General features: G+C 39.0%; 1 long non-coding RNA gene across 5 annotated transcripts in view; it reads left to right on the forward strand.

Moving 5' to 3' along the window:
- The window catches only part of LOC141385756 (uncharacterized), a 227,233-nt gene that overhangs the window by 95,821 nt on the left and 106,223 nt on the right, over nt 1-25,189 (forward strand). For 2 of the 5 annotated variants that reach the window (XR_012406723.1, XR_012406721.1), the window contains exon 4: nt 20,007-20,157. The exons of 1 other annotated variant lie outside the window; for it this stretch is intronic. This is a non-coding gene — a long non-coding RNA (uncharacterized lncRNA). Of the gene's footprint in view, nt 1-501; nt 617-3,322; nt 4,633-20,006; nt 20,158-25,189 lie in introns of those variants that run through there. 2 more of the 5 variants (XR_012406720.1, XR_012406722.1) reach the window with 2 other exon arrangements.

Here is a 25,189-nt window from a genome sequence, read left to right on the forward strand (position 1 = left end):
AATGGGTGACCACATGAGAAAGCTAGGTTGCTGCCGGAAGTGGCGTTAGTGAGGCCAGCAGGGGGCGCCCAACCTGCGGTCTGTGTGAGTCCTAATGTCCCTAGTGTAGTGACGGGGCCGAGGTCCAGACTCTCTGTGGTCGTTAAAAATCCCAGGATGTCCTTGGAAAAAGAGTAGGGGTTTAACCCTGGCATCCTGGCCAAATCTGCCCACAAGCCTCTGTCTATCATGGCCTCCTAACCATCCCCATATTCCAATTGGCTTCATCACTGTCTCCTCTCCACCAATCAGCTGGTGTGGGGTGTGCGGTCTGGTGCAAAATGGCTGCCGTCGCATCATTCAGGTGGATGCTGCACACTGGTGGTGGATGAGGAGATTCCCCCCCATTGTGTAAAGTGCTTTGAGTGCCCAGAAAAGTGCTAGATAAATGTAAGAAATTATTGTTATTATTATTATAATAATTATGATAATTACTTATGATTTTTTTAAATGATTTGACAGGGAAGTGGCGCCACAGTGGCTCAGTGGTTAGCACTGTCACCTCACAGCAAGACGATCGCTGGTTCAAGTGATGGCTCGGCCAGTTGATAGTCCAGAGGCATGCTCTATACAGTAGGTAAATTGGATGAACTAAATGTGTGTGTGTCTGTGAATGTGACAATGTATGGGTATTTCACAGTACAGGGTTGCAGCTGTAAGGCCATGCATTTCTGGAATAGTTGGCCGTTCTATCCACTCTATAGACCTCTCATATATAAGGGACTAAGCCACAGCCTTATTACACTGCAGCCCAAGACCACTTAGGGCCTACTCACACTATGCCATCGGTACTGTGCCCAGGCCCGTTTCCCGGATCGATTGAGAAGTGTGAGTGCGCTGAATCGGGCTCAAGCACGGTTCACTTGGCTGGCCCTGGCCCGGTTGGAACAGTTGTGCCTGAGCGCGGTTCACTTGGGCTTTGCAAAACGCGCCAAAGCCCAAAACTGAAAGCGAGACGTGACTTTTAAGGGACTGTTTCATATGGATTTATTAATCATTCTTACTGTTCAGTGAACGCAAACTGCCGTAGATTATTAAAGACGCAAACCCCTCACTGCACGACAGCTGCGCGCCTTCAGCAGACCTCCTCATTCCTGCAGCACGAGAGCTTTATGATTGTTTATAAGCGGCAAAAGTGGCGGATCTGTCCGGCGAAATATCTGACTGCGTGTCACCGCATCCCTAAGGACTGGTTGGCGAAATATTTGACTGCATGTCACTGCATAACAAACCCCTGAAGCGATATAACTAGAAAAATCTCCTCTGTGCTTCAGTGAGAGAGCTCTCACTGAACAGCGCAGCATCGATGACGTAAGCGTGCAGAGGCCCGATTGTGGTGTGAGCGCGGGCCATTGGGAGAGACGGGAGGGGGGACAAGCGTGCTTTGGCCCGGTTCCAGGGAACTGTACCTAGTGTGAGTACGAGTGTGAGATTTATTTGCCACTAATTTTGTAATTTTTGTATTTTCTATTCATGCGTATGCATTTTTTAATATTGTGATATAGATCTTAAATTTAATACTTAATGGTCTTAAAAAAATCTAAAAAAGTCTTACATTTGACATTATGATATCTGCAGAAACCCTGTTTAGAGATTTTAGTAGTTTTTAGAAATCATAATTTTTGCATTGAGTATTGAAGATTTCAATTGCAAAAGTTTTGAAACGTAATAAAATCCAACTCATTATCTAAATTAAGGGTTTTTTACAGTAAATAAAGACATCATCTCCAGGACTCTATGACATTTGTAAAAAAAAATAAAAAATACTAAAACGAATTAAAAACAAGTTACATTTTTATGAATCTCTCCTCATGTACAATAGAGGTGAATGAGGATACGCAGCCTTAAACTTACTCAGAGAAAACCTGTTATCAGACCTTGTGTACTCCACTAAGTCAGTTTAATGGTAGAGAGATTGATCAAATATGCCTATTGATAGAAGGTTTGTGAAGAAATTTTATGCTGCTTTTTAAAGTATTTTGTAGTATTTTCAAAATACAAAAATATATTATTTTTTAGGGCTGTCAAATTATTTTAAAAATTAACGTGGTTAATCACACTTTTTTTTGTCATTAGTCATGATTAATCACAAAATGCTGTATTTATTACAGAAATAAAAACACAGGCATGTAAGTGCCATTTGAATTTCAAAACAATCCATGCCAATAACAAACAAAAATGGTTTCCATGTTGGATTCGTAGTGGACTATAAACACACACGCATGCACGCATGCACACACAAACACACACACACACAGACAACGCACGAAGTGCTGGTGAACGAGAGGGATTCCTTTAGATTCATCAACGATCGCATTCATCTTTGCCTAAACTAAGCGTTCTAAAGTATGACAGTATTTCACAAGCAAATATTCTGACACACCAACGTGAAGCAGACACTTTACAAAAGGGGAGAAACACGTCAAACTAAATGAAACATTTGTAGGCTCATGGACGCAGCTTAAAGGAGGAGAAATGGGCTGTCTTTGACAGCTTGCAAATTCATCTGGCACTTTCATTTACATGGACACTAATACTCAGCTTTGATGATTAAGATGATACTGATTAAGAGTCGACCGAGTAAACAGCGATTATTGATTACCTTAAAGGATCACACGGGTCCCGAAATGTTTTTTCTTTTCTTTCGCCATGCGGTATCAAATTACGTTAAAACATCTTGAATGAAAATATGCTGAATGAGAGTGAACTGCTGAACTGCAGTTAAAGTCTAAATATAAAAAATTGAAACAACCGAAAATGCATGAAACTCTGGAGGAAACGCAGGATAGCCTGGTGATGCGACATTAATTGTTTTATACTGAAACTTTCCTTCTAAAAGTGCGTCCTTGATCTTATCCATATTTCTTTGAACGTTAAACTGGCGCTCTAGGCAAACGGCAATCACGCCATTTTATTTGTATGGAAGGCCGAGGACCGTGAGAGAGGGGTGTAGGTGGGTGAGTTGAGGTGGGTGTAGCGGATAAATGTGAGGACCAGGGGGTTTGCTCACTATTCTGCTGCCCAAAGCGGCCACTATGGAAATAAAAAAACTGCAACTGCGTTATCTGTGTTAACGTGCTAATTTTGACAGCCCTAGTATTTTTTTTTTTTTTTTGATACATTAGTGCCTGCTCTATTTTTAAGTTTATTTTGAAGCACTTAAAGTTCAGGTATTTGGTATTTTATTTTATAATACATTTCAATGTGTTTTCTCAAATCCTTGCATGTGGCCTCCATGTGCCTTTATGACCTCACTACAACACCTGGACATGCTCCTGATGAGGTGGTGGACGGTCTCCTGAGGGATCTCCTCCCAGGCCTGGATTAAAGCATCCGCCAACTCCTGGACAGTCTGTTAAAGGAGTGAAGTATGATGTCTCAGATGTGCTCAATTGGATTCAGATCTAGGAAACGGGCAGGCCAGTCCGCAGCATCAATGCTTTCATCTTGCAGGAACTGCTGACACACTCCAGCCACATTAGGTCAAGAATTGTCTTGCCTTAGAAGGAACCCGGGGCCTGAACCCAGGGGTTTGAGGATCCCATCTGGGCACCGTCAGGCTACCTCTGGTGAGCACATGGAGGGCATGTGGGGTCCTCCAAAGAAATGCCACCTCACACCATTACTGACCCACAGCCAAACCAGTCCTGCTGGATCAACTTTTCATACTTTGTGTTTCATCTTGAATAACATTTCCCCACCCAGCTTGTTGAAGTGCTTTTTTGGGATTGTCTTCCTTAGTACTGAGATTTGGAAACAAAGCATGTGTGTTTACTAGTTTTGCATCTTTCCACTATGTTGGAATGAATTAAACGCATTACACAGTTTCAAAAAATTCTAATTGTCTTTAAAATGAATTATTAAGTCTCATCCACTGTTCCAGTGGTGCTTTCACACAGCCTTTTTTGACATTGTTCAGTAAAATAATTCCAGTTTCCTCCACTATTTTAGTCTTGTTTGTCTTTGAGTGCTTTGAGACACGAGGGGAACATTTGATAGTCTGTGTTTACATAACCCGCGCAGCCAGCAGTGTCGCAGCCATGATTATAAATGTCCCTCATCCTCTTTTATCCCATTTTGCCAGATCTGAGTGTTTTGACAGATTATTTCTCAGTCTGCTTATTGAATGTGTATCTTTAAAACCTCTGATGGTGTTTTTGGAGACTGAGACTGCAGGTGTTTTTTCTTTTGCCGTCGTTGTTGACTAATACTTTTTTTCTATGAGAGAATTTTTAAGCTTTTTTAGCTCTGGAAGTCAGATCCTGTTGTGCTGCCTTGAAAAAATAGTCTGGCTATATTTGGTTGTAGTGGAGATTTGTGCATACTAGAAAGTCTGATTGTTTTAATTTGCTCCTGATTGTATTTCTATGATGTACAGTATGAGTTTGTACTATGAGTGCAATGTTTGTAGGTTTGAGTGTCTTGTTGATGTTTTTGATCTTATATAAACTTTTTAAAATTGAATGTATTTGCTTCTAAGAAAAAAAAACATTTTTACAAATAAAATGAATTGAGAATAGAATATTCATTATATTTAAATATTTAGTACTCACATTACAATTTGGTTAGCAATAAAAATTGCTTGTTTATCACTATATTATAAATATTCAGAATTAAAATATTTATAATAGCTTTTGTGTTTTATTATCCTACTTCATCATATCTAAAGCCTGACTCATTTAGAATACTATTGTTTTTTTAAATTATGAATATTTATGGTCATTGTAATATTTCATCATTTAAGATATCAGTCTAAGCGAGTAAAATTTTAATGTAATTTTAATCAATTTAATATTATTTAAAGGTATTGTAATTCATGCATTTTTAAAATTATATTTTATTTAGTTTTCCTATTTATTATTTACTTATTTTTGTGTTTTTATCATATTTTTCTACTATATGTTTGTTTTAGTTTCAACTATTCCTTTAAAGCAGTATATAGTTTCAAATCTTTTTAAATTTAAATAATATATGAAAAACATAATATACTTTATTAGGTACACCTTACTTGTACCAGGTTGGACCCCCTTTTCCATTCAGGACTGCCTTAATCCTTCATGGCATAGATTCAACAAAGTACTAGAAATATTCCTCAGAGATTTTGGTTCATATTAACATGATAGCATCAAGCAGTTGCTGCAGATTTGTCGGCTGCACATCCATGGTGTGAGTCTACCATTCCACCACATCCCAAAGGTGCTCTATTGGATTGAGGTCTGGTGACTGTGGTGGCCATTTGAGTACAATGAAGTCATTGTCATGTTCAAGAATCCAGTCTGAGATGATTCAGGCTTTGACATGGCACATTATCCTGCTGTAAGTAGCTATCAGAAGATAGGCTTTTTAATGTTTATTCAATCATTCATTTTCTTTTCGGCTTAGTCCCTTATGTTAGGGGTCGTAACACCGGAATGGCCCGCCAACTTATCGAGCATATGTTTTACGCAGTGAATACCCTTCTAGCTGCAACTCAACACTGGGAAACACCCATAAACTTGCCACATAGTAAACACCATACACTTGCATTCACACTCATACACTACGGCCAATTTAGTTTATTTAATTCACTTATAGCACATGTCATTGGACTGTGGGGAAAATCAGAGCACACGTAGGAAACCCATGCCAACACAGGGAGAATATGCAAACTCCACACAGAAATGCCAACTGACCCAGCCAAGGCTTAAACCAGCGACCTTCTCGCTGTGAGGCTACCCACTATGCCCCCATGACACCCTTATTTGTTTATTTTTTTAAATGTTTTAAATATTGAATGTGCCATGGTGCAACACAACTGATTCCTACTGTAAAAGGAACTGGAAATGTGAAACCCGATATCCACCCATAACTTACTAAGAGAATAAGGACAAGCCTTTTAGACCATGCGTCTGGTGCGACAACCATTTTTCCAATCCTTAAAAAAGCAAAAGTAGTATCAGGCATAGTAAAATGAAGTCCTGGTGGCATGGTGGCTCAGTACTGTCGCCTTACGGCAAAAAGGTCGCTGGTTTGAGTCCCGACTGGACCAGTTGGCTTTTCTATGTGGAGTTTGCATGTTCATCCCATGTCTGCGCAGGTTTCCTCTGGGTGTTCTAGTTTCCCCCTACAGTCCAAAGACAAGTCAATAGGGAATTGGGTAAGCTAATTGTTTGTATGAGTGTGTGTGTGAATGTGAGGGTGTACAGGTATTTCCCAGTACTGGGTTGCAGCTGGAAGGGTATCCGCTGCGTAAAACATGTGCTGGAATAGTTGGCAGTTCATTCCACTGTGGCGAGCCCTGATAAATCAGGGACTAAACCGAAGAAAAATGAATGAATGAATGAATTAATAAAGTCCTTTAAATGATTGAAATACCAGCCTGATCTCATGAGGAAACGCAAGTATTTAAGTTTTGTCAGTTTAGTGGCTAATTCAGTTCGAGTTCAGTCGTACAAAAATGTACGATTTAAAAAAGGAGGCGTGGCACCCAACCCCACCCCTAACCCCAACCGTCATTGGGTGATGAGCAAATCGTACTAAATTGTACGAATTAGATCGGACTAATTCATACGAATTAGCCAATAAATCAAAACGTTACGAATTGCCGTGAGATTGTTTTGGGAATACCATAAAATTTTTAAATTAATTTTACTGTTTCTACCATACATTTTACAGAAAATTCTGGCTTTTTAAAACTATAATTTGTACATAATTATTTTTACACTGTAGCTTTTAGTTAAAGTTACATATTGATACCGACAAAAAAAAAAACAAAAAAAAAAAAAAACGTATCTTTAGGTGATTTTATGACAGTACTTAGAGTTACAGAATGCGGTTTTCACGTCTGCCAATATCCAAAATCAGTGTGTCCCAACCATATTAATGACTCAAGTCCAGGGTTCTGTTGCGGTGCAAACATGAATGATAAAACATTAAAAAGCAAGCAAAAAAAAAAAAAATGTCACGACTGACCTTTAAGGCTCTTGTAATTTCCTTAGTATCAATGGGGCGGCTTGTGCTATTTTCACTATGGGTCACAGGAGTGGGCATGGCTCTGTGATCCTTCGCTTCTACTTTGCGAACGGTTGCAAAGAGACTCGGCCCTCAAACTGGGTCTCAGTCCTGTCATCTTGCGCACGCTGAGAAATGGATGTGATTCATTTTGGAGCTTGTAATATCTTCAGGGGTAACCGATCCCTGGGGGGGCGCAAGCACGGTATTAAAACTGTCCATCCTCTCGATAGTCACGTCTACATGCTCAGGGGAGTGAATGATGGAGGAGGTGTAAAGAGAGACGCGGGTCAGAGGAAGGATGAGAGAGGATATTGCACAGCTGTCTGCTCATCTGCCTCTGGAGTTGGAGAGGGGACGATGGCTGGAGAAATAGAGGAGAAGAAAGAAAATAATAAAAAAAACTACATGGGAAAAGGCTGAAATAGCAATTATCCGAAAACTGAGGCTTTGTAAAACACTAGGACATTAAGTAAGGCCTATAGTAGATGCTTATTAATCTATATGTAATGGAGGCCAGCTAGTTAGTGCTATGCAGGTAAACCTCACTCCTTTGACCTCTAAAGGTGCTCTAGCAACAGGTACTAGAGACCCGGGTCTTTTTAGCCTCCTTGTCAGAGCAACTGACTCCTATGCAGAGGGTTGCTGGTTCGATCCCAGCTCGGAGCGGGTTGGGTGGTGTAGGACTGGTGGGGTTACATACATACAGTTTAACTATTACAGACTAAGGGCTCTAATCCATGCACAAAGTCCAAAGCGCAGGACGCAAAAGCATTAAGGTCGTGTCAGAATCCACTTTTGCTATTTTAAGGACGGAAAAATCCAATTTGCGCCGCAGCGCATGGTCTAACAGGGTTGAGCATATTCTCTTAATAAGTTATAGGTGTGTTTTGAGAATAAACCAATCAGCAGGCACGTGCACACATAGAGCTCAACCTGTGCAGTGCACATGCCCTTTTAGGTCTTGGATAGAAAGTGCCCTTACAAAATGATCTAAAGTGCCCCAGCGACACCCCCGCCCTACCGCCCCCCCTAACCCCCCCGTCGCCCGACAAACCCCAAAATTTTAACCTGTGAAAATACTAAATTTTAACCTCACCATGCCCCTTGGATAGTATCTGCATGGGGCTGCCAATCAGAGTTTCATCTCCCATTCCCTTTAAGAGTCAGTTGCGTCGCACCATAGCGCATTTGCTACATGCCGGACTTTGTAAGTGAAAAAACTGAACGCTTCACTAGAGAGAAAACTGTTATATAGAGCATCTACAGCAGGAGAATGAGAGATGAGCCTCCCCATTTTTGACTTTCACTTTCACTCTTGTGGATAGGGAAATGTGTTGTACACACAGACATCCTTTAGCCTTTACATAGTTCATTTACTTTATTAGGCACAAAGATTTGTTTCAAAACTATTTCTAAATTGAATATGAAGTCTGAATTATTAGGCCCCCCAGTTTATTTTCAACCCCAATTTCTGGTTAACGAAAAGAAAATTTGTTTTCAACACATTTCTAAACATAATAGTTTTAATAACTCATTTTTACTAACTTATTTATTTTATCTTTGCCATGATTACAGTACATAATATTGAACTAGATATTTTTCAAGACACTTCTATACAGCTTAAAGTGACATTTATGGGCTTAACTAGATTAATTAGGTTAACTGGGCAGGTTAGGGTAATGAGGCAAGTTATTGTATAACGATGGTTTGTTCTGTAGACCATACAAAAAAAAAAAATTATAGCGTAAAGGGGTTAATATTTTGCCCCTAAAATGTTTTTTTTTTAGATAATAAAAAGTGCTTTTATTCTAGCTGAAATAAAACAAATAAGACTTTCTCCAGAGGAAAATATTTAATCAGACATACTGTGAAAAATGTCCTTGCTCTGTTATACATTATTTGGGAAACATTTAAAAATGAAAAAAGGGTGACTAATAATATCTAAACTTTTCATTTGGATGCGATTAATGATGATTATTCTTTGCCCAGGACTAATTCATTTCTTTACTATCATCATATAATAAATTATGCTAATTCAGAAATAGTTTTAATCAGAGATTCAATAATGAACTTAGCAATGGGCTACTTTTTATCTTGACCATTGTAAATAAACATTAACATGTTGTGCAAAGACGACTGTCAGCATGTTATTTACCCACACAAGTGTGAGTCTGTACTAGTTTGGCTTTCAAACACAACACTGGTTCCAGGCATTTTTATGACTGTATGATTATCCCATTAGGCCACACTGCTGACATTACTGTAAAATTGGCTGGCAATAATAATTAATTGACTTTTGATGGTCTAGTGGAGGATTTGGCAACAGATAACGTTGGATACACATAAAAATGATTACCTCACCTGGCATTCACTCTAAGTGGCGTCAACTGTTTATTTGTATCTGCCTCAAATTCAACATAAAATCCAGTTTAGAAGGAGGTAAAACTCAAGGCCTTTATAACAATGAGCTAAAAAAAATCTCTCTTTGGATCCATTTAACTTCTTTTCAAATATGAAAACGTTTGAGAGAGCAAGCTGTTTCCCTCTACGTGTGTCCAGCGCCATTCGTCTTTGTGGTCCTGCTGCATAAAAGTCCATTTCTGATCTATGTCCTGTTATAAAGAGAAAAGTATGAGGTCCAAGTGCTGTGCAGCTTTATGCTTTTAGACATGTCTATCATTGACATGTTTAACGAAACGCGTTCTTCATCTCACATATAGTATATATGTCAGGGTTCTGCCACTCTGGTCTTTTAAGTTCTTGTTTTGGTGGCAGAGTCCGGACAGCTCTGTCTTGTCCTGTCCTGTTGCTCGAGTTTTCTCGGGTTGGGCACTTGTTTTCTGATTTTGTGTGTGTATCTGTGTGCGCGCTGTCATGAGTGCGAGCAGACCGTGCACTCTCCCGCTTGATGCGGGTGCGCGGGGTCTGTGCATTTTTGTACTCTTGTTTGTTTTGTTCTGTCGGCATCGCGCTGTTTCATTCTCCGCATCTCAGTCTGGTTGGTTTTGGTTGCGGTTGGCGCTGAGATGAAAGTATTGTATCACAATACACACGCCTGTTAGAATCGGCAGCCTAGTTCAGAAGCTCCATTGAATATAATGACATAACAGGAAAAATGTAATTTAATGCAGTGCTTCTTGTACAATCTGAAACCCACTGTATATCGGATATGAATCAGCCAGTGGAGATTGCTGATTTTTAAAGAAAACAAACCTTAATTCTGATTAAATGCGTGTGAAGTACACCAAGTGTGTGCACGAGAGGCCAAGTGTGCTTACGAGACAGAATCTGCGCAAGATAGATCGAGTGTGCATGAGTGAGACAAAGAGACTATTAACATAACTAATACTGTATTAATTACAATTACTAAAACAACTCTGTCGGCTGCTTCAAATAAATGAGCACACATTTGTTTTCTGCATAGCAAACTTGATTAGTTTAGTAGACACTAGGGTTGGGCGATATCGAACAATTTGGCATCCTACGATGTCTTATGTGAAACATCGTCATGGAAGATGGCATTGTTGTTGCCGGTGAGTTAATTATTTATGAATAATGAATTGTGTGACTGGGCGAGGCAGTGGCGCAGTAGGTAGTGCTGTCGACTCACAGCAAGAAGGTCGCTGGGTTGCTGATTCGAACCTCGGCTCAGTTGGCGTTTCAGTGCGGAGTTTACATGTTCTCCCTGCCTTTGTGTAAGTTTCCTCCGTGTGCTCCGGTTTCCCCCACAGTCCAAAGACATGTGGTACAGGTGAATTGGGTAGGCTAAATTGTCCGTAGTGTATGAGCGTGTGTGTGTGGATGTTTCCCAGAGATGGGTTGCAGCTGGAAGGGCATCCGCTGCGTAAAAACTTGCTGGATAAGTTGGCGGTTCATTCCGCTTTGGCGACCCCGGATTAATAAAGGGACTAAGCCAACAAGAAAATGAATGAATGAATGAATTGTGTGACTGAATATTGGAGTAATGGGGTTGTAACTTAACCAAAATTCATTCTCAATTTAAATATTCAAATATGGAAATTAAATATTCTAATTGAAATCAGTTGTTTTATTACTATTTCATGATATTAGTGTTTTTTTATTACTGTAAAACTGTTAATGCATAAATTATGACAAAAAATTTAGCATAAAAATGACGGAGCTCACATTTTGATTGCAGCTGTAAAATGTATTTTTCTTTGAGGGAACATTAATGCATTGAAGCCTCTGCTACTCTGAATACTCTCAGTTTGCATCTATATTAGGACAGTGGAGAGAATCACACCACACAATGCAGAGAAATAGTTTCATCATACACACTCGGCGAGAGGGAACATACTTATTCTGTTTCATTTTCTAGATTTATGATTGTTCTTGGTCTATTTTACACAAGAGCACAGATGTCATAAAACACTTATAATTTTTTTTTAGGAATGTCTGGTTGGTCTTCGTAAAATCAAAACATTTTAGTGAAACTGTCATCTTTTCTCCCCACAGAGATTAGAAAGTCACGTAAAACACTCATAACATTTATTTATTTAATTTTTTAATGTTTTTATTTGTTTGTTTATTTTTTTATTTTTATGTCTGTTTGGTCTCCAAAAAACTGAAACATTTTAGTGACATTTTAGTGATTCTACTGAGTCATAATTTCATTTTATTATATTCTGTTTTATTTTATTTTATTTATTTATTTATTTATTTATTTTATTTTTTAGAAATATGTTTGGTCTCCATAAAATTTAAATGTTTTAGTGAAACTGTCATCTTTTTTTTTTTTTTTTAACCACAGTGATTAGAAAGTCACAATATTCATTCATTCATTCATTCGTTCATTCAAACAACATTTATTTATTTATTTATTTATTATTATTATTATTATTATTATTATTATTATTATTATTATTATTATTATTATTATTTTAATTAACTATTTGGTCTTCATTAAATCAAAGTGTTTTAGTGAAACTGTCATCCCCCCCACAGAGAATAGATAACATCATTCATTTATTTTTATTTTTTATTATTTATTTATTTTTAATTTTAATTTTAAATTTAATTAATTAATTTATTTTTTTTAAGAAATGTTTGTTTGGTCTCCCTAAAATCAAAACATTTTAGTGACATGTCCCACAGAGATTAGAAAGTCATGTATATGAGTAAATGATGGCAAAATGTTCATTTTTGGGTGAATACAGCAAATGCAATTCAATTGTGAAATATTATTATATTTTAAAACTGCTGTGAATAAGAAATGAAAAATTAATGAAATAATTCAAACATTAATTTAATAAATTAAAATTAATATGAATTTATTCCTGCTATGCAAAGCACTTTTAGCATTATTTATCTTCATGTTGACATCATCCTTCAGAAATCATTTTAATATGCTAATTTGCCACTCAGGTATTATCCATTAAGATTTATTCTCAATAATTAATAATAGTCCTTTTTCAGTTTTTACCACTGGAATCTGAAGATATAAAAAAACTTTTGTAGTATTACACATAAGTCACTTTTATCTTTGACATGATGACAGTACATAATATTTGACTAGATATAGTAAAAAACACTAGTATTCAGCTTAAAGTGACATGTAAAGGCTTAACTATGTTAATAAGGGTAACTCGTCAAGTTAGGGTAATTAGGGAAGTTATTTTATAATGATGGTTTGTTCTGTACACAATCAGAAAAACAATTGCTTAAGGGGGCTAAAAATATTGATATTAAAATAAAAAAACTTCTTTCATTCTTACCTAAATAAAGCAAATGTGACTTTCTCCAGAAGAAAAAAACATTATAGGAAATACTTTGACAAATTTCTTGCTCTGTTAAACATCATTTGACAAATATGAAAAATAATAACAATAATAATAACAACAATAATAATAATAATAATAATAATAATAATTTTGACTTCAACTGTACATGTATGTATACCAAAACATGAAGGCAAAACCCTTCAAATCCAGGCCTCCAATTGGCTTATGCGTTACCCCAGAATACTTGCTCTCAAATACGAGGAAGTCTGTTAGCACAGTTTTGTAAGCTTTTACGACTGATGAAAATATACTGAATTCTGATGTAGTTGCTTAAGTGTGTTTATGTTTGAAGTGTTCCCCTCCTGTCTCCAGGGTAAAGTCATTGGATTGTTCTGTATCTTCAGATACAGGTTTAATATGGAAGCTGAGGCTGATCATCATATGTAAAGGTACTCGTTTTTTTAGCCCTTTGAAGCTTTTAGACGTATTTCAGAGTTATTCCTCTTTGAAATTCTCTCTTCTCTCTCTTTGAACAACGCTTTCCATGTCTTACACATCTTGGAGTTTTTTTTTCTCCCTGCAATTCTGTAATTGACATTTACCAGCTCTAATCTTTAGCATTTTAGTAAACAGAAGTTTTTGTTGGTGTGACTGATGTAACCTAGCTCATTATTGATATATACCCCTGTATACATTTCCAGAGAGTGCAAAATGTTCCCAGAAGATATGCTTTTTTTTTGTTTTTTGTTTTTTTGCAGTTTTTATTTACACGAACCACCAGAGGCCGCTGTGTATGCATTTCAGATCTCAAATTTCTCTCGAGAGTGCCATTCATGCCTGCTGTTCTCGAGTAAATCCACTAGAGGATGCTGTCGACTGACTGACTGAAAAAATCACCCGACCCACCCTCTTCCCTAAACCCAGCCAATAGTGTTTTCAAAAGCACTGATTAACTCAGTCACCACCATCCTAAACCCAACCAATAGTGTTTGCAAAAGCACTGATTGATCTGATTAACCACTTCCTAAACCCAACCGATAGTGTTTTCAAAAGCACTGATTGACCTGATCAACCCCTTCCTAAACCCAAAGTTTTTAAAAAACTGTTTGACTTGATCACCCGCCACATCCCTAAACCCAACCGATAGTGTTTTCAAAAGCACTGATTGACTTGATCACCCCTTTCTAAATCCAACCGATAGTGTTTTTTTTCAAAAGCACCTGATCACCCACTTCTTAAACCCAACTGATGTTTTCAAAAGCACTCATTGACCTGATCACCCCTTCCTAAACCAACCGATAGTGTTTTCAAAAGCACTGATTGACCTGATCACCCCCTTCCTCAACCCAACCGATAGTGTTTTTAAAAGCACTGATTAGCCTGATCACCCCCTTCCTAAATCCAACCGATAGTGTTTCCAAAAGCACTGACTGACCTGATCACCCCTTCCTAAATCCTACCGATCATGTTGTCAAAAGCACTGATTGACCCGATTACTCCTTCCTAAACCCAACCAACAGTGTTTTCAAAAACAATCCAGAAAAAGAAAAGCCCTCGAAGCTGCCTGATTTTTACCACGTTTTCAGAATTTACCACATTTCACCCTGTTATTTACTGGTTTATTTAATTTTTTGACTTTTGCTTTTGTTTTACCTACTTTCTGGAACCGTTGCAAGTTAGATGTTGGGGTTAAATGTACGTTTGACACCCAGTGGTTGAACTAGGTATTGCACTCCTGGATCAAAACACATTTTCGCTCAGCTACTCCTATGATGACTCTACGCAATCGCTGGTTGCCAGTTTGACGTGTTTGCTGATTTGAACTAAAAGCAACGACACACCATAGAAGGAATATTTTTGATACTAAAAGGAGTTTTTGTCCTAACCAACACCTGAAATGTATATTTTAGAAATGACTTCTATTTTTTTACAGCTGAACAACAGGATAAATGACAATGATCCCCTCAGGTACACCTTATGTGCTTTATTCAGTGTTAAATGGTAATAATGCGACTTTGAATGGCATTTTACATGACATTTATTGGCATACTACTGAAAGCAGCAGCAGATAGTTCACCTTACATCTTGAAAATAAAATAAAACACTTGAAATTGAACTTAAGAACTGTGACTCAGTGCAAACCAACACATATCAGTGATTCAGCATGTACATTTAATAATGTTAAAGAGGTTTGATTTGTAATAATTCAATTTTAAAGCTTACTGTTTCGTTGGAGTGCAGTGAGTGTACTATTCTGTGTTTTCTGCAAATCTCTTCACGTAGCATGTTGTTAGGACACGGCGTTTTATTTATTCCACGTAAATTTTATGTTCATAATATTTATATTATTTACTAATTAATAACCACCTCTTGTGGAACTCTGAATCTGTAATATACACTGTAAATATTCTGTAAATCTGTAAATACGCCAAGGCAACCCTGGATGCTGAAATGTGATTGGCTAAACTGGCAGTGGACGGGTTAAAAGATCCAAAACAAACAAAGACGTTCTGGCACGTAATGCACATTTTTAAAGCAGAATATCTGACTTAAGCATTGTATTTCAGATAAACAAGAATGTTGACTTGGCATGTTTCCTTAATATCTGCAGTATTATGGTATTTTTATGCTTTAGAAGAGTCAAAACTTACATACAGCACCTATAATATTGCAATTGTATCAAGTCAAAATGTACTGCTGCATTTATAATATCGATGTGTTCTGCTTGGTTCTTGTTGCCCTTTAGTACAATACATGCCACACACAGTAAAAACGGACACAGATAAACATGTTTATTTTCTATTTAGTGATGACAATCCCTGTTAACACAACACATTATTGTATAGCAAAATTGAGAAAAACATATTAAAGTAGGCTCCTGTATTATTATTCTTTTAAAATACTCAGTTTATATTCAATGCAAGCATTCGGTGCTGCTTGGATCTTTAAATGGACTTCTTTTTTTTGATGCAGACACAAAAGCTGAGTACAGTGGCTCAAAAATTGGGGCTCTGTTTGTTGTTAGATGAAGTGAATCTCTAGAGACTGCAGCACAGAGTGAGAGAAAGAGAGAGAGAAAGAGAGATAGTGAATGCATCTCAAAAACAAAGTGGTTTGGACGGATCTCTCATCTGAATTCCAGGAGATTGTGCACCGTAAGAACTGCACTGTCCGCTTGGAATGAGACACTGAGTTTCCTCACAGTTTTTTTTCTCTCTAGCTTCAACCTGTCTTGATATTAAAGGGCCAGTTCACTCAAAATTTTGTCATTTTTACTCTCTGACATAATATATATGCTGTTTTTATTTAAAGAAATGCAATTTTTTTTTACGTGAAATCAACTGAAACATTAAAACAGGACATTTATTAGCTCCTCTTTAAAAAGCAAAACACCAAAAAGGGTTTTATCACTGCTTTGCCAGAGAGAGTGGTTGAGCTCAAGCACATCTAATGAAAAGCAAATGAGAAATGTTTTGAAGGGGGCGGGCCATGTCAGTTACTAGAGAGCATTCGATTGGTCCTAAGATTTGATCGTGATGTCAAAAAATAAAAAAATAAATAATTGATAGAGTATGCCCCCACAGTTTACACCCACAGAACTGCCGCTCACTAGATATTTTCTCTTTTTCTGACCATTCTTTGTAAAGAGATGGTTGTGCGTGAAAGTCCCAGTAGAACAGCAGTTTCTGAAATACTCAGACCAGCCCGTCAACAACCATGCCAGGTTCAAACTCAAATCACCTTCCTTCCCCATTCTGATGCCCGGTTTGAACTGCAGCAGATCATCCTTAGCATGTCTACATGTCTAAATGCATTGAGTTGCAGCCATGTGATTGGCTGATTAGAAATGTGTGATAACGAGAAGTTAGAAAAGTGTACCTAATAAAGTGGCGGGAGTGTAGGTATCTTTAAAACTGCTGGTGCTATCTTTTAAACTTAACATGCTGGTAATAATATCTAATACACTTTGTTTTAATTTCATTGGACAAAAACAATAGTGTTAGCTATTTTTTAACTGATGTATAAACCACTGAATGTGCAACTACTGAATGAGTTCTTTGAATTTATGTGCTGTATTTTTGAGACTTTCCTGGCAGGACATGGTTCGTGTACATCCTTTTTTGGAGGATATTCTGATTAGCCAATCGCGGTGAGTTTTTAATCCATCAATTAAAACGCTCCCTACTGACCAAACTCAAGAATCTCCACCATTTATTTATTATTATTTTCATTCATTCATTTTCATGTCAGCTAAGTCCCTTTATTAATCTGAGGTTGCTACAGCGGAATGAACCGACAATTTATCCAGCAAATGTTTTATGCAGTGGATGCCCTTCCAGCCGCAACCTATCACTGGGAAACCCATACACACTCATTCGCACACATAAATACACTATGGACAATTTTGGCTTACCCAATTTACCTATAACGCATGTCGTTGGACTGTGGGGGAAACCGGAGCACCCGGAGGAAACCCACGCGAACACTGGGAGAACATTCAACCTCCACACAAAATTGCCAACTGACTACCTACTGCGCCAACGCATCCCCCTTATCATTATTTTATATCAAATAAAATAAATCATTTTAGCAGTATTATTAGACATTTGTCATTTAAAATAACATCATGGTAAGGTGTTTTAAGCAATTCTATCTTGACAGACTGCCACATCTATTCAGACTCTCACCATACTTAATCATCTTAGCATGTTATCTGATTTATTTTGCTGACCAGATCTCATAATCCGTGGTAGACGTCACATTGCACAGCATTGAGCGAATGAATTTGTGGTGACCAGCAGACTAGACATCAGTAGGCCTAATATAAATGCAACAGCCGTAAATTAAATGAGCTGATTAACAATATATATATGTGATATTGAGTACGATGATCTTGTCATTCGCAAATGGCTGGATTGAGTGCATTCAGTAGCAAATCTTACTGAACGAATCTTTGATTTAAATAAATCAGGTAAATAAATGACTCGTTCAGGGATGCAATCACTTGCTGCCACCTGCTGGCATTTTCAGAATATCATTGATCACCTCTGTGATCAAATTGTTATGTTGGAATTGGACAGTGTATCTGGAAAGTATTCATAGCGCTTTACTTTTTTTCACATTTTTTAATGTTACAGCCTTATTCCAAAATGGATTAAATTAATTTATTTCCTCAAAATTTTACACATAATGACAATGTTAAAAAAAAAAAATGTAATAGGTGCAAATTTTATTCTTTCATTCATTTTCTTGCCAGCTTAGTCCCTTTATTAATCCGGCGTCTGCACAGCAGAATGAACCCCCAACTTATCCAGCAAGTTTTTACGCAGCGGATGCCCTTCCAGCCGCAACCCATCTCTGGGAAACATGCACACACATTCTCACACACACACTCATACACTACGAACAATTTAGCCTACCCAATACACCTGTACCGCATGTCTTTGGACTGTGGGGGACACCGGAGCACCCGGAGGAAACCCACGCGAAGGCAGGGAGAACATGCAAACTCCACACAGAAACGCCAACTGAGCTGAGGTTCGAACCAGCGACCCAGCAACCTTCTTGCTGTGAGGCGACAGCACTACCTACTGTGCCACTGCCTCGCCCTGGTGCAAATTTGTGTAAACATGGACATCAGTATTCACAGGCTTTGCGGTGAAGCTCTAAACTGAGCTCAGGTACACTCTGTTTCCACTGATCACTCTTGAGATGTTTCAGCAGCTTAATTGGAGCTCACTTGTTGTAAATTCAGTTGATTGGACATGATTTAAAAAGGCATACACCTGTCTATATAAGGTCCCAGGGTTGACAGTGCATGTCAAAGCACAAACCAAGCATGAAGACAAAGGAATTGTCTGTAGACCTCAGAGACAGGATTGTCCGGAGGCACAAGGCTGCAATGCTGGAGAAGGTTACAGAAAAAATTATGCTGCTCTGAAAGTTTCAGTGAGCACAGTGGCCTCCATCATCTGTACGTGAAAGATGTTTGGAACCACCAGGACTCTTCCTAGAGCTGACTGGCCATCTAAGCTGAGTGATCGGAGGGAGAAAGGCCTTAGTCAGGGAGGTGATCAATAACCTGATGGCCACTCTGTCTGAGCTCCAGCGTTCTTCTGTGGAGAGGGGAGAACCTTACAGAAGGACAACCATCTGTGCAGCAATCCACCAATCAAACCTATATGGCAGAGTGGCCAGACAGAAGCCACTCCCTGCCTGGAATTTGGCATCTGAATGACTCTCAGACCATAAGAAACCAAATTCTCTGGTCTGATGGGAACAAAATTGAACTCTTTAGAGTGAATGTCAGGTGTTATGTTTAGAGAAAACCAGGCACCGCTCATCACCAGGCTAATACCATTCCAACAGTGAAGCATGGTGATGGGAGCATCATGCTGTGGGGATGTTTTTCAGCAGCAGGAACTGGAGGATTAGTCAGGATAGAGGGAAAGATGAATGCAGCAATGTACAGAGACATCCTGAATGAAAACCTGCTTCAGAGTGCTCCTGACCTCAGACAGGGGCGACGGTTCATCTTCCAGCAGGACAATGACCCAAAGCACACCCCAAAATATCAATAGAGTGGCTTCACAACAACTCGGTGAATGTCCTTGAGTGGCCCAGCCAGAGCCCAGACTTAAATCCTGTTCAACATCTCTGGAGAGATCTGAAAATGGCTGTACACTGTCGCTTCCCAACAATCCTGATAGATCTTGAGAGGTACTGTAAAGAGGAATAGGCAGAAATTCCCAAACATGGGTGTGCCAAGCTTGTGGCATCAAATTCAAAAAATCGTGAGGCTGTAAATGCTGCCAAAGGTGCATCAACAAAGTTTTGAGCAAAGGCTGTGAATACTGATGTACATGTGATTTTTCTAGCTTTTTTATTTTTAATAAATAATAAAAAAAACATTGTACATTGTCATTATGGGGTATTGGGTGTAGTATTTTAAGGAAATACATGAATTTAATCCATTTTGGAATGAGCCTGTAACATAAAAAACTGTGGAAAAAGTGAAGCGCTACCTGATGCACTGTATATATCCCATGATCTTTACTGCTTTAGTGATGTAAATCCATTTATTATCTAATTCACTTTTAAACTCACTATTGTTGCCTATTTTATTCTGATTAAATTTGACCTTATGTATTATGTTTGTGATATTTTTGAGGTCTGGCTCCATAGGTTTTTGCCGTTGACGTCATAGATTTTTCCTCTCTGTTGTAATTGCAGATGTTGCACAGACTGTGTTTTGATCAGTCGATTGAACTGTCCTGCATGACTCAAGAGGAAGACTAATATTCCAGTGAAGACTCCATCCATCCCGGAGTCCAGGAATCGTGCTGTTGAGGAACAGAACAAAATGAACATCATGTCTCTGCAGGTTTTATTTACTGTCTTCCACTCCCTGTTCATTTCTGTAATGAGATGGGATATAAGAAAGCAGAACCCCTTAATTAATTGCTTTGAACAGTGTTACTCTATTACAGACCCAAACAGTCACAACAGAATACTACTACTATTAATAATAATAATCCTGACCTACCCCAACCAATTAAAATAATCAAGCACACACTCATTAGCTGGCATGATGTGCTTATTAATTAGTGGTTTGCAAGTATCGTCATTACTACTTCTCGTTCTTCGGTTTAATGATATGAAAAAAAAAAGCCATAACCCAAAGTAGGAGCTGTTTACTTCACAAACAAGATTGATGCTTGAAATTGTGCAGCTTGGCAAGTGGAGATGTGCTATTCATTTTCTAAACACTTGCAGATGCCCATGACAGGTGCCAAGGAACCACAAGATAGAAATACCACAGTAACAGCCGAGCAACACCGTAGCAAACATGCAGAACACCCTACAAGGGTTGGCAGTCGACGACAATACAACTGCGTATCAGTTCTTTGGCAACGCACAGAATAATTCGTATAGCATCCGCATAGCAACCACTGGTAACACCATTCTACCGGATAACAGCAACAATCTACCTGACTAGTAACTAATCAGAATGCTTGGATTAAAAAGAGAACATGATAGCAACCATCTTGTATCAACCAGATTGTTTGTAATCCATCATATGGGTCTTCTTAGAATCATATATGAATACAATAGCAACCATTCGGCAATCGTTCTGAAGTTTACTATAAGATCCATCAGAACAATCACCTAGGAGCCAGTCTGAATGTTTATAATTCTTCAGAACACCATAGAAACCAGATAGAATGCTTGCAATCCACCTAAACACAATTTTTAACCACCTGACAATCAACCTGAATGTTTCAACCCAGGCTCATTCTGAAAACGTAGTCCAGCGGACGTTTCTAGAGACCGCGAAATACGTCCCGGGAGGTACGTATGGCTGCATTTCATTTTTTTAAGCGAACGCTACGGGGCGGTGTGACGCCGTTCCCTTTCGTGCTTGCCGGCTGACCACTAAACTCAGTGTGGAGGGCTTTCCTGCTGCAGTCAGTTTGTCCAGTCAGCTCATCGTGTGCATCGGCGGACTTCAGATGCAGAGAGGAGGAATTGACAAAGGCGTCCGGGTTCGAGTCCGGGGAAGAACGGTTCCAGAAACCAGGTAAGACAAAAACAGAATCCAAAAAATAAAGCGAACGGGTTCATAACAGGGTGAGAACATGGTGAAATCCGAAAGCATGGTAAAAAAAAAAAAAAAAAAAAAAAAAAAAAAAGGCTTTTCTTTTTCTAGACGGCTTTTTCAAATTGTTGCTCGGGTTTAGGGAAGTGAGCGGGCGGTTCAATCGGTAAAACTGGTTGGGTTCAGGGAAGGAGGAGGGTGGGTCAGCCGATTGGCCGGTCGTGCAGTCAATCATTCGGTCAGTCAGACAGCGGCCTCTGGTGGGTTGACGCGAGAACAGCGCGGGCGCGAACGGCACTCGTGAGAGACGCTCGAGATATGAAAAAGTGCACACAGCGGCCTCTCGCGGATTTGCGAAAACAAAAACTGCACAAATACATACCTCCCGGGATGTATTTCGCGGTCTCCAGAAACGCCCACTGGACTACGTTTTCAGAATGAGCCTGGGTTGGAATGTTTAGAATTCTTCAGAACACCATATCAACAGTATGAATGCTTGAAACAGTAACAGTAAAGCAGGTCGCACACCAGAAGCGCCGCTCGGCGAAGCGCCGCGCAGCGCCATGTATTTTAGAATTCTAAACATTGGTTTCTATCAGGATACACACACCGGCGCTGCAAGTCGGCGGCTGTTGGCGGCGCCCGGCGACGGCTCAGGACGCAGTTCATTTTTCAGCCGCGCCACAGAGCGCCATCTGATTAGTTTCATGTTAAATATCATTCGAATGTGCGCGTCTGGTGTGTGATACTTTAAACTGTCATGTACGCGCCGTGTCGCGGCGCTGCTTCTGGTGTGCGACCTGCTTAAGAATGTTTAGAATCGGTCAGAAACTATAGCAACCAGTAAGAATGATTGAAATAAATTTGAACACTACAGAAACCACATAACAACTAGTCAGAAAGTTTAAAAATGTTCAGAACACCTAAGCAACCACCTAGCAACCATCCTGAATGTTTAGAATTCTCTAGAACACCCAAGCAACCACCTAGCAACCAGTTTGAATGTTTAGAATTATTCAGAACACCTAAGCACTCACCTAGCAACCAGCCCGATTCTTTAGAATTCTTCAGAACACCTAAGCAACCACCTAGTAATTATCTATAATGCTTGAAATGCATCTTCCCACACCAGTAACCACCTAGCAACATGATAAAATGTTTAAAATCCTTCAGAACATCTAAGCAACCACCTAGCAACCAACCTTATATAATCCAGCTAGAATGCTTGAAATCTGATCATCATATATACCACCTAACAACCAGTCCGAATGTTTACAATCATTATGAACTTCCTAGCAACCAGTACGAATGCTTCAAATCCATCTGTACACTACAGAAACCACCTAGGAACCAGCCAGAATGTTTAGAAAGCTTCAGAACACCCTAGCAACCAGCTTGAATGCTTGAAATCTATCTGAACACCATTGCAACTATCTGGCAACCAACCTGAATGTTTAAAATTCTTAAGAATACCCTAGCAACCAGTAAGAACGCTTGAAAACAATTTTGACACTACAGAAACCACCTAGCAACCAGCCTAAATGTTTAAAATTTTTCAGAACAACTAAGCAACCACCTGTCAACCAACCTGATGTTTTAGAATTCATTAATACACCCTAGCAACAGTAAGAATGCTTGAAAACAATTTGAGCACTACAGAAACCACCTCTTAACCAGCCAGAATGTTTAGAATCTTTCAGAGCACCCTAGCAACCAGAGCAACCAATAAGAATGCTTGAAATCCATCTGAACACTACCGAAACCACCTAACAACTAGTCAGGATTTTTACAATCCTTCACAACACCCTATCAACCATTGAAAATGCTTGGAATCCATCGCAACACTACGGAAACCACATGACAACCAGTCCCGTTGTTTAGAATCCTTTAGAACACCCTAGCAACCAGTAAAAATGCTTTAAATCCATCTGAACACTACAGTAACCACATAACAACTAGTCTGAATGTTTAGAATGCTTCAGAACACCCTAGCAACCAGCTACAATGCTTGAAATCCATCTGAACACCATTGCAACCACCTTGCAACAAACCTGAATGTTTAGAATTCTTAAGAATAACCTAGCAATCAGTAATAATGCTCGAAAACAATTTAAGCACCACCAAAACCAACTATCAACCAGCCAAAATGTTTAGAATCTTTCAGAACACCCTAGCAACCAATACGAATACTTGAAATATATCTGAACACAACAGAAACCACCTTACAACCAGTCAGAATGTTTATAATCCTTCTAAACACCCTAGCAACCAATGAGAATGCTTGACATCCATCTCAACACTACAGAAACCACCTAACAACTAGTCAGGATGTTTACAATCCTTCACAACACCCTATCAACCATTGAAAATGCTTGGAACCCATCACAACACTACATAAACCACCTGACAACCAGTCCTGTTGTTTAGAATCCTTTAGAACACCCTAGCAACCAATAAGAATGCTTGAAATCCACCTCAACACTACAGAAACCACCCAACAACCAGCCAGAATGTTTAGAATCTTTCAGAACACCCTATTAACCAGTAAGAACGCTTGAAAACAATATGAGCACTACAGAAACCAACTATCAACCAGCCAGAATGTTTAGAATCCACCAGAACACCTAAGCAACCAGCTATAATGGTTGAAATTCATCTCAACACCTTGGCAACACCACAAAAAATGTCATAGCAAAGTGGCGGTTTAAAATAACCAAGCCAGACCCGATAATATTCTTCAGAAAATGTAGAAGTCAAGTTTTCATAGCTGTCCACAATATATAATAGCACACATGTAACTCTTTGCTCTTGACTTACAAGAAAGGAGACCCCTGGAGTCTCCCACTCATGCAGAAAACACACTGGCTGAGCTGTCAAGAGAAGCCAGCAGGGTGAAACCCATCGCTCCTCCACACGTCCACATGTTCAACATAAATTGATTGTTTTCTGTCCCCTTTTATCATCACTAAAGTCCTCTTGTCTTTCTGTCAAGGGCGGCCCATTGTTTAAAACAGAACTGACGTCTCTGCGCTACCGCACAACCCCCCCCTTTCTCCTGGATTTGAGACATCTGTGCTATGGGGCTGTTGTCAAAAGTGTAAGCCACCTGCAGCTCAGGTTGGAGAGATGACTTGGATTTCTCTCTCTCCACCCTTCCGCACCTGTCATTTGGCAATTCTCCACCCCTGCTCGGTTTTAATGGTGTCGTTCTCCCGAGCTATTCCTGGACATCTATGATACACTCCAAGTGTCCACTGTATAGCAGCACTGTCATTCAGTCAGACACAAAAGTATAAGCTTTGTGCCATGTGCCTGTGCAGAATACCAAACAGAGTGGTGGAGTTTTAGGGCACATTTTCAAAATAAGCTGCCAAATGTGGCTTGTATTTAACCAGGGATTAGCAGGAAAATATGACATTGTTTACTGGCCGTAATTGGACAAAGTGTGAGGTAAATGTGTGAGTGCTGTGACTACGAGTGCTGAGGTGTACTAGTACTCATGATTATGCTGATATAAAATAATAAATCTTATAGGGAAATTTTTAGGAATGACAGTTTAGCTTATTCAGTTCACCTATAGCGCAAGTCTTTGGTTTGTGGGGGAAACCAGAGCACCCCGGAGGAAATCCACGCTAACACAGGGAGAATTTGCAAACTCCTCACAGAAATGCTAACTGACACAGCTGGGACTCGAACCAGCGACCTTCTTGGTGTCGCAGCACTGAACAATATAATTCATTACATTTACTTTTTTTTTTATTTTAAATTAGAATTCAGAATGGGCGGCGACGTAGTGGTGCAGCAGGTAGTGCTGTTG

Source organism: Danio rerio, chromosome 5 (genome assembly GCF_049306965.1).
Source record: "Danio rerio strain Tuebingen ecotype United States chromosome 5, GRCz12tu, whole genome shotgun sequence".
Lineage (NCBI taxonomy): Eukaryota > Metazoa > Chordata > Actinopteri > Cypriniformes > Danionidae > Danio > Danio rerio.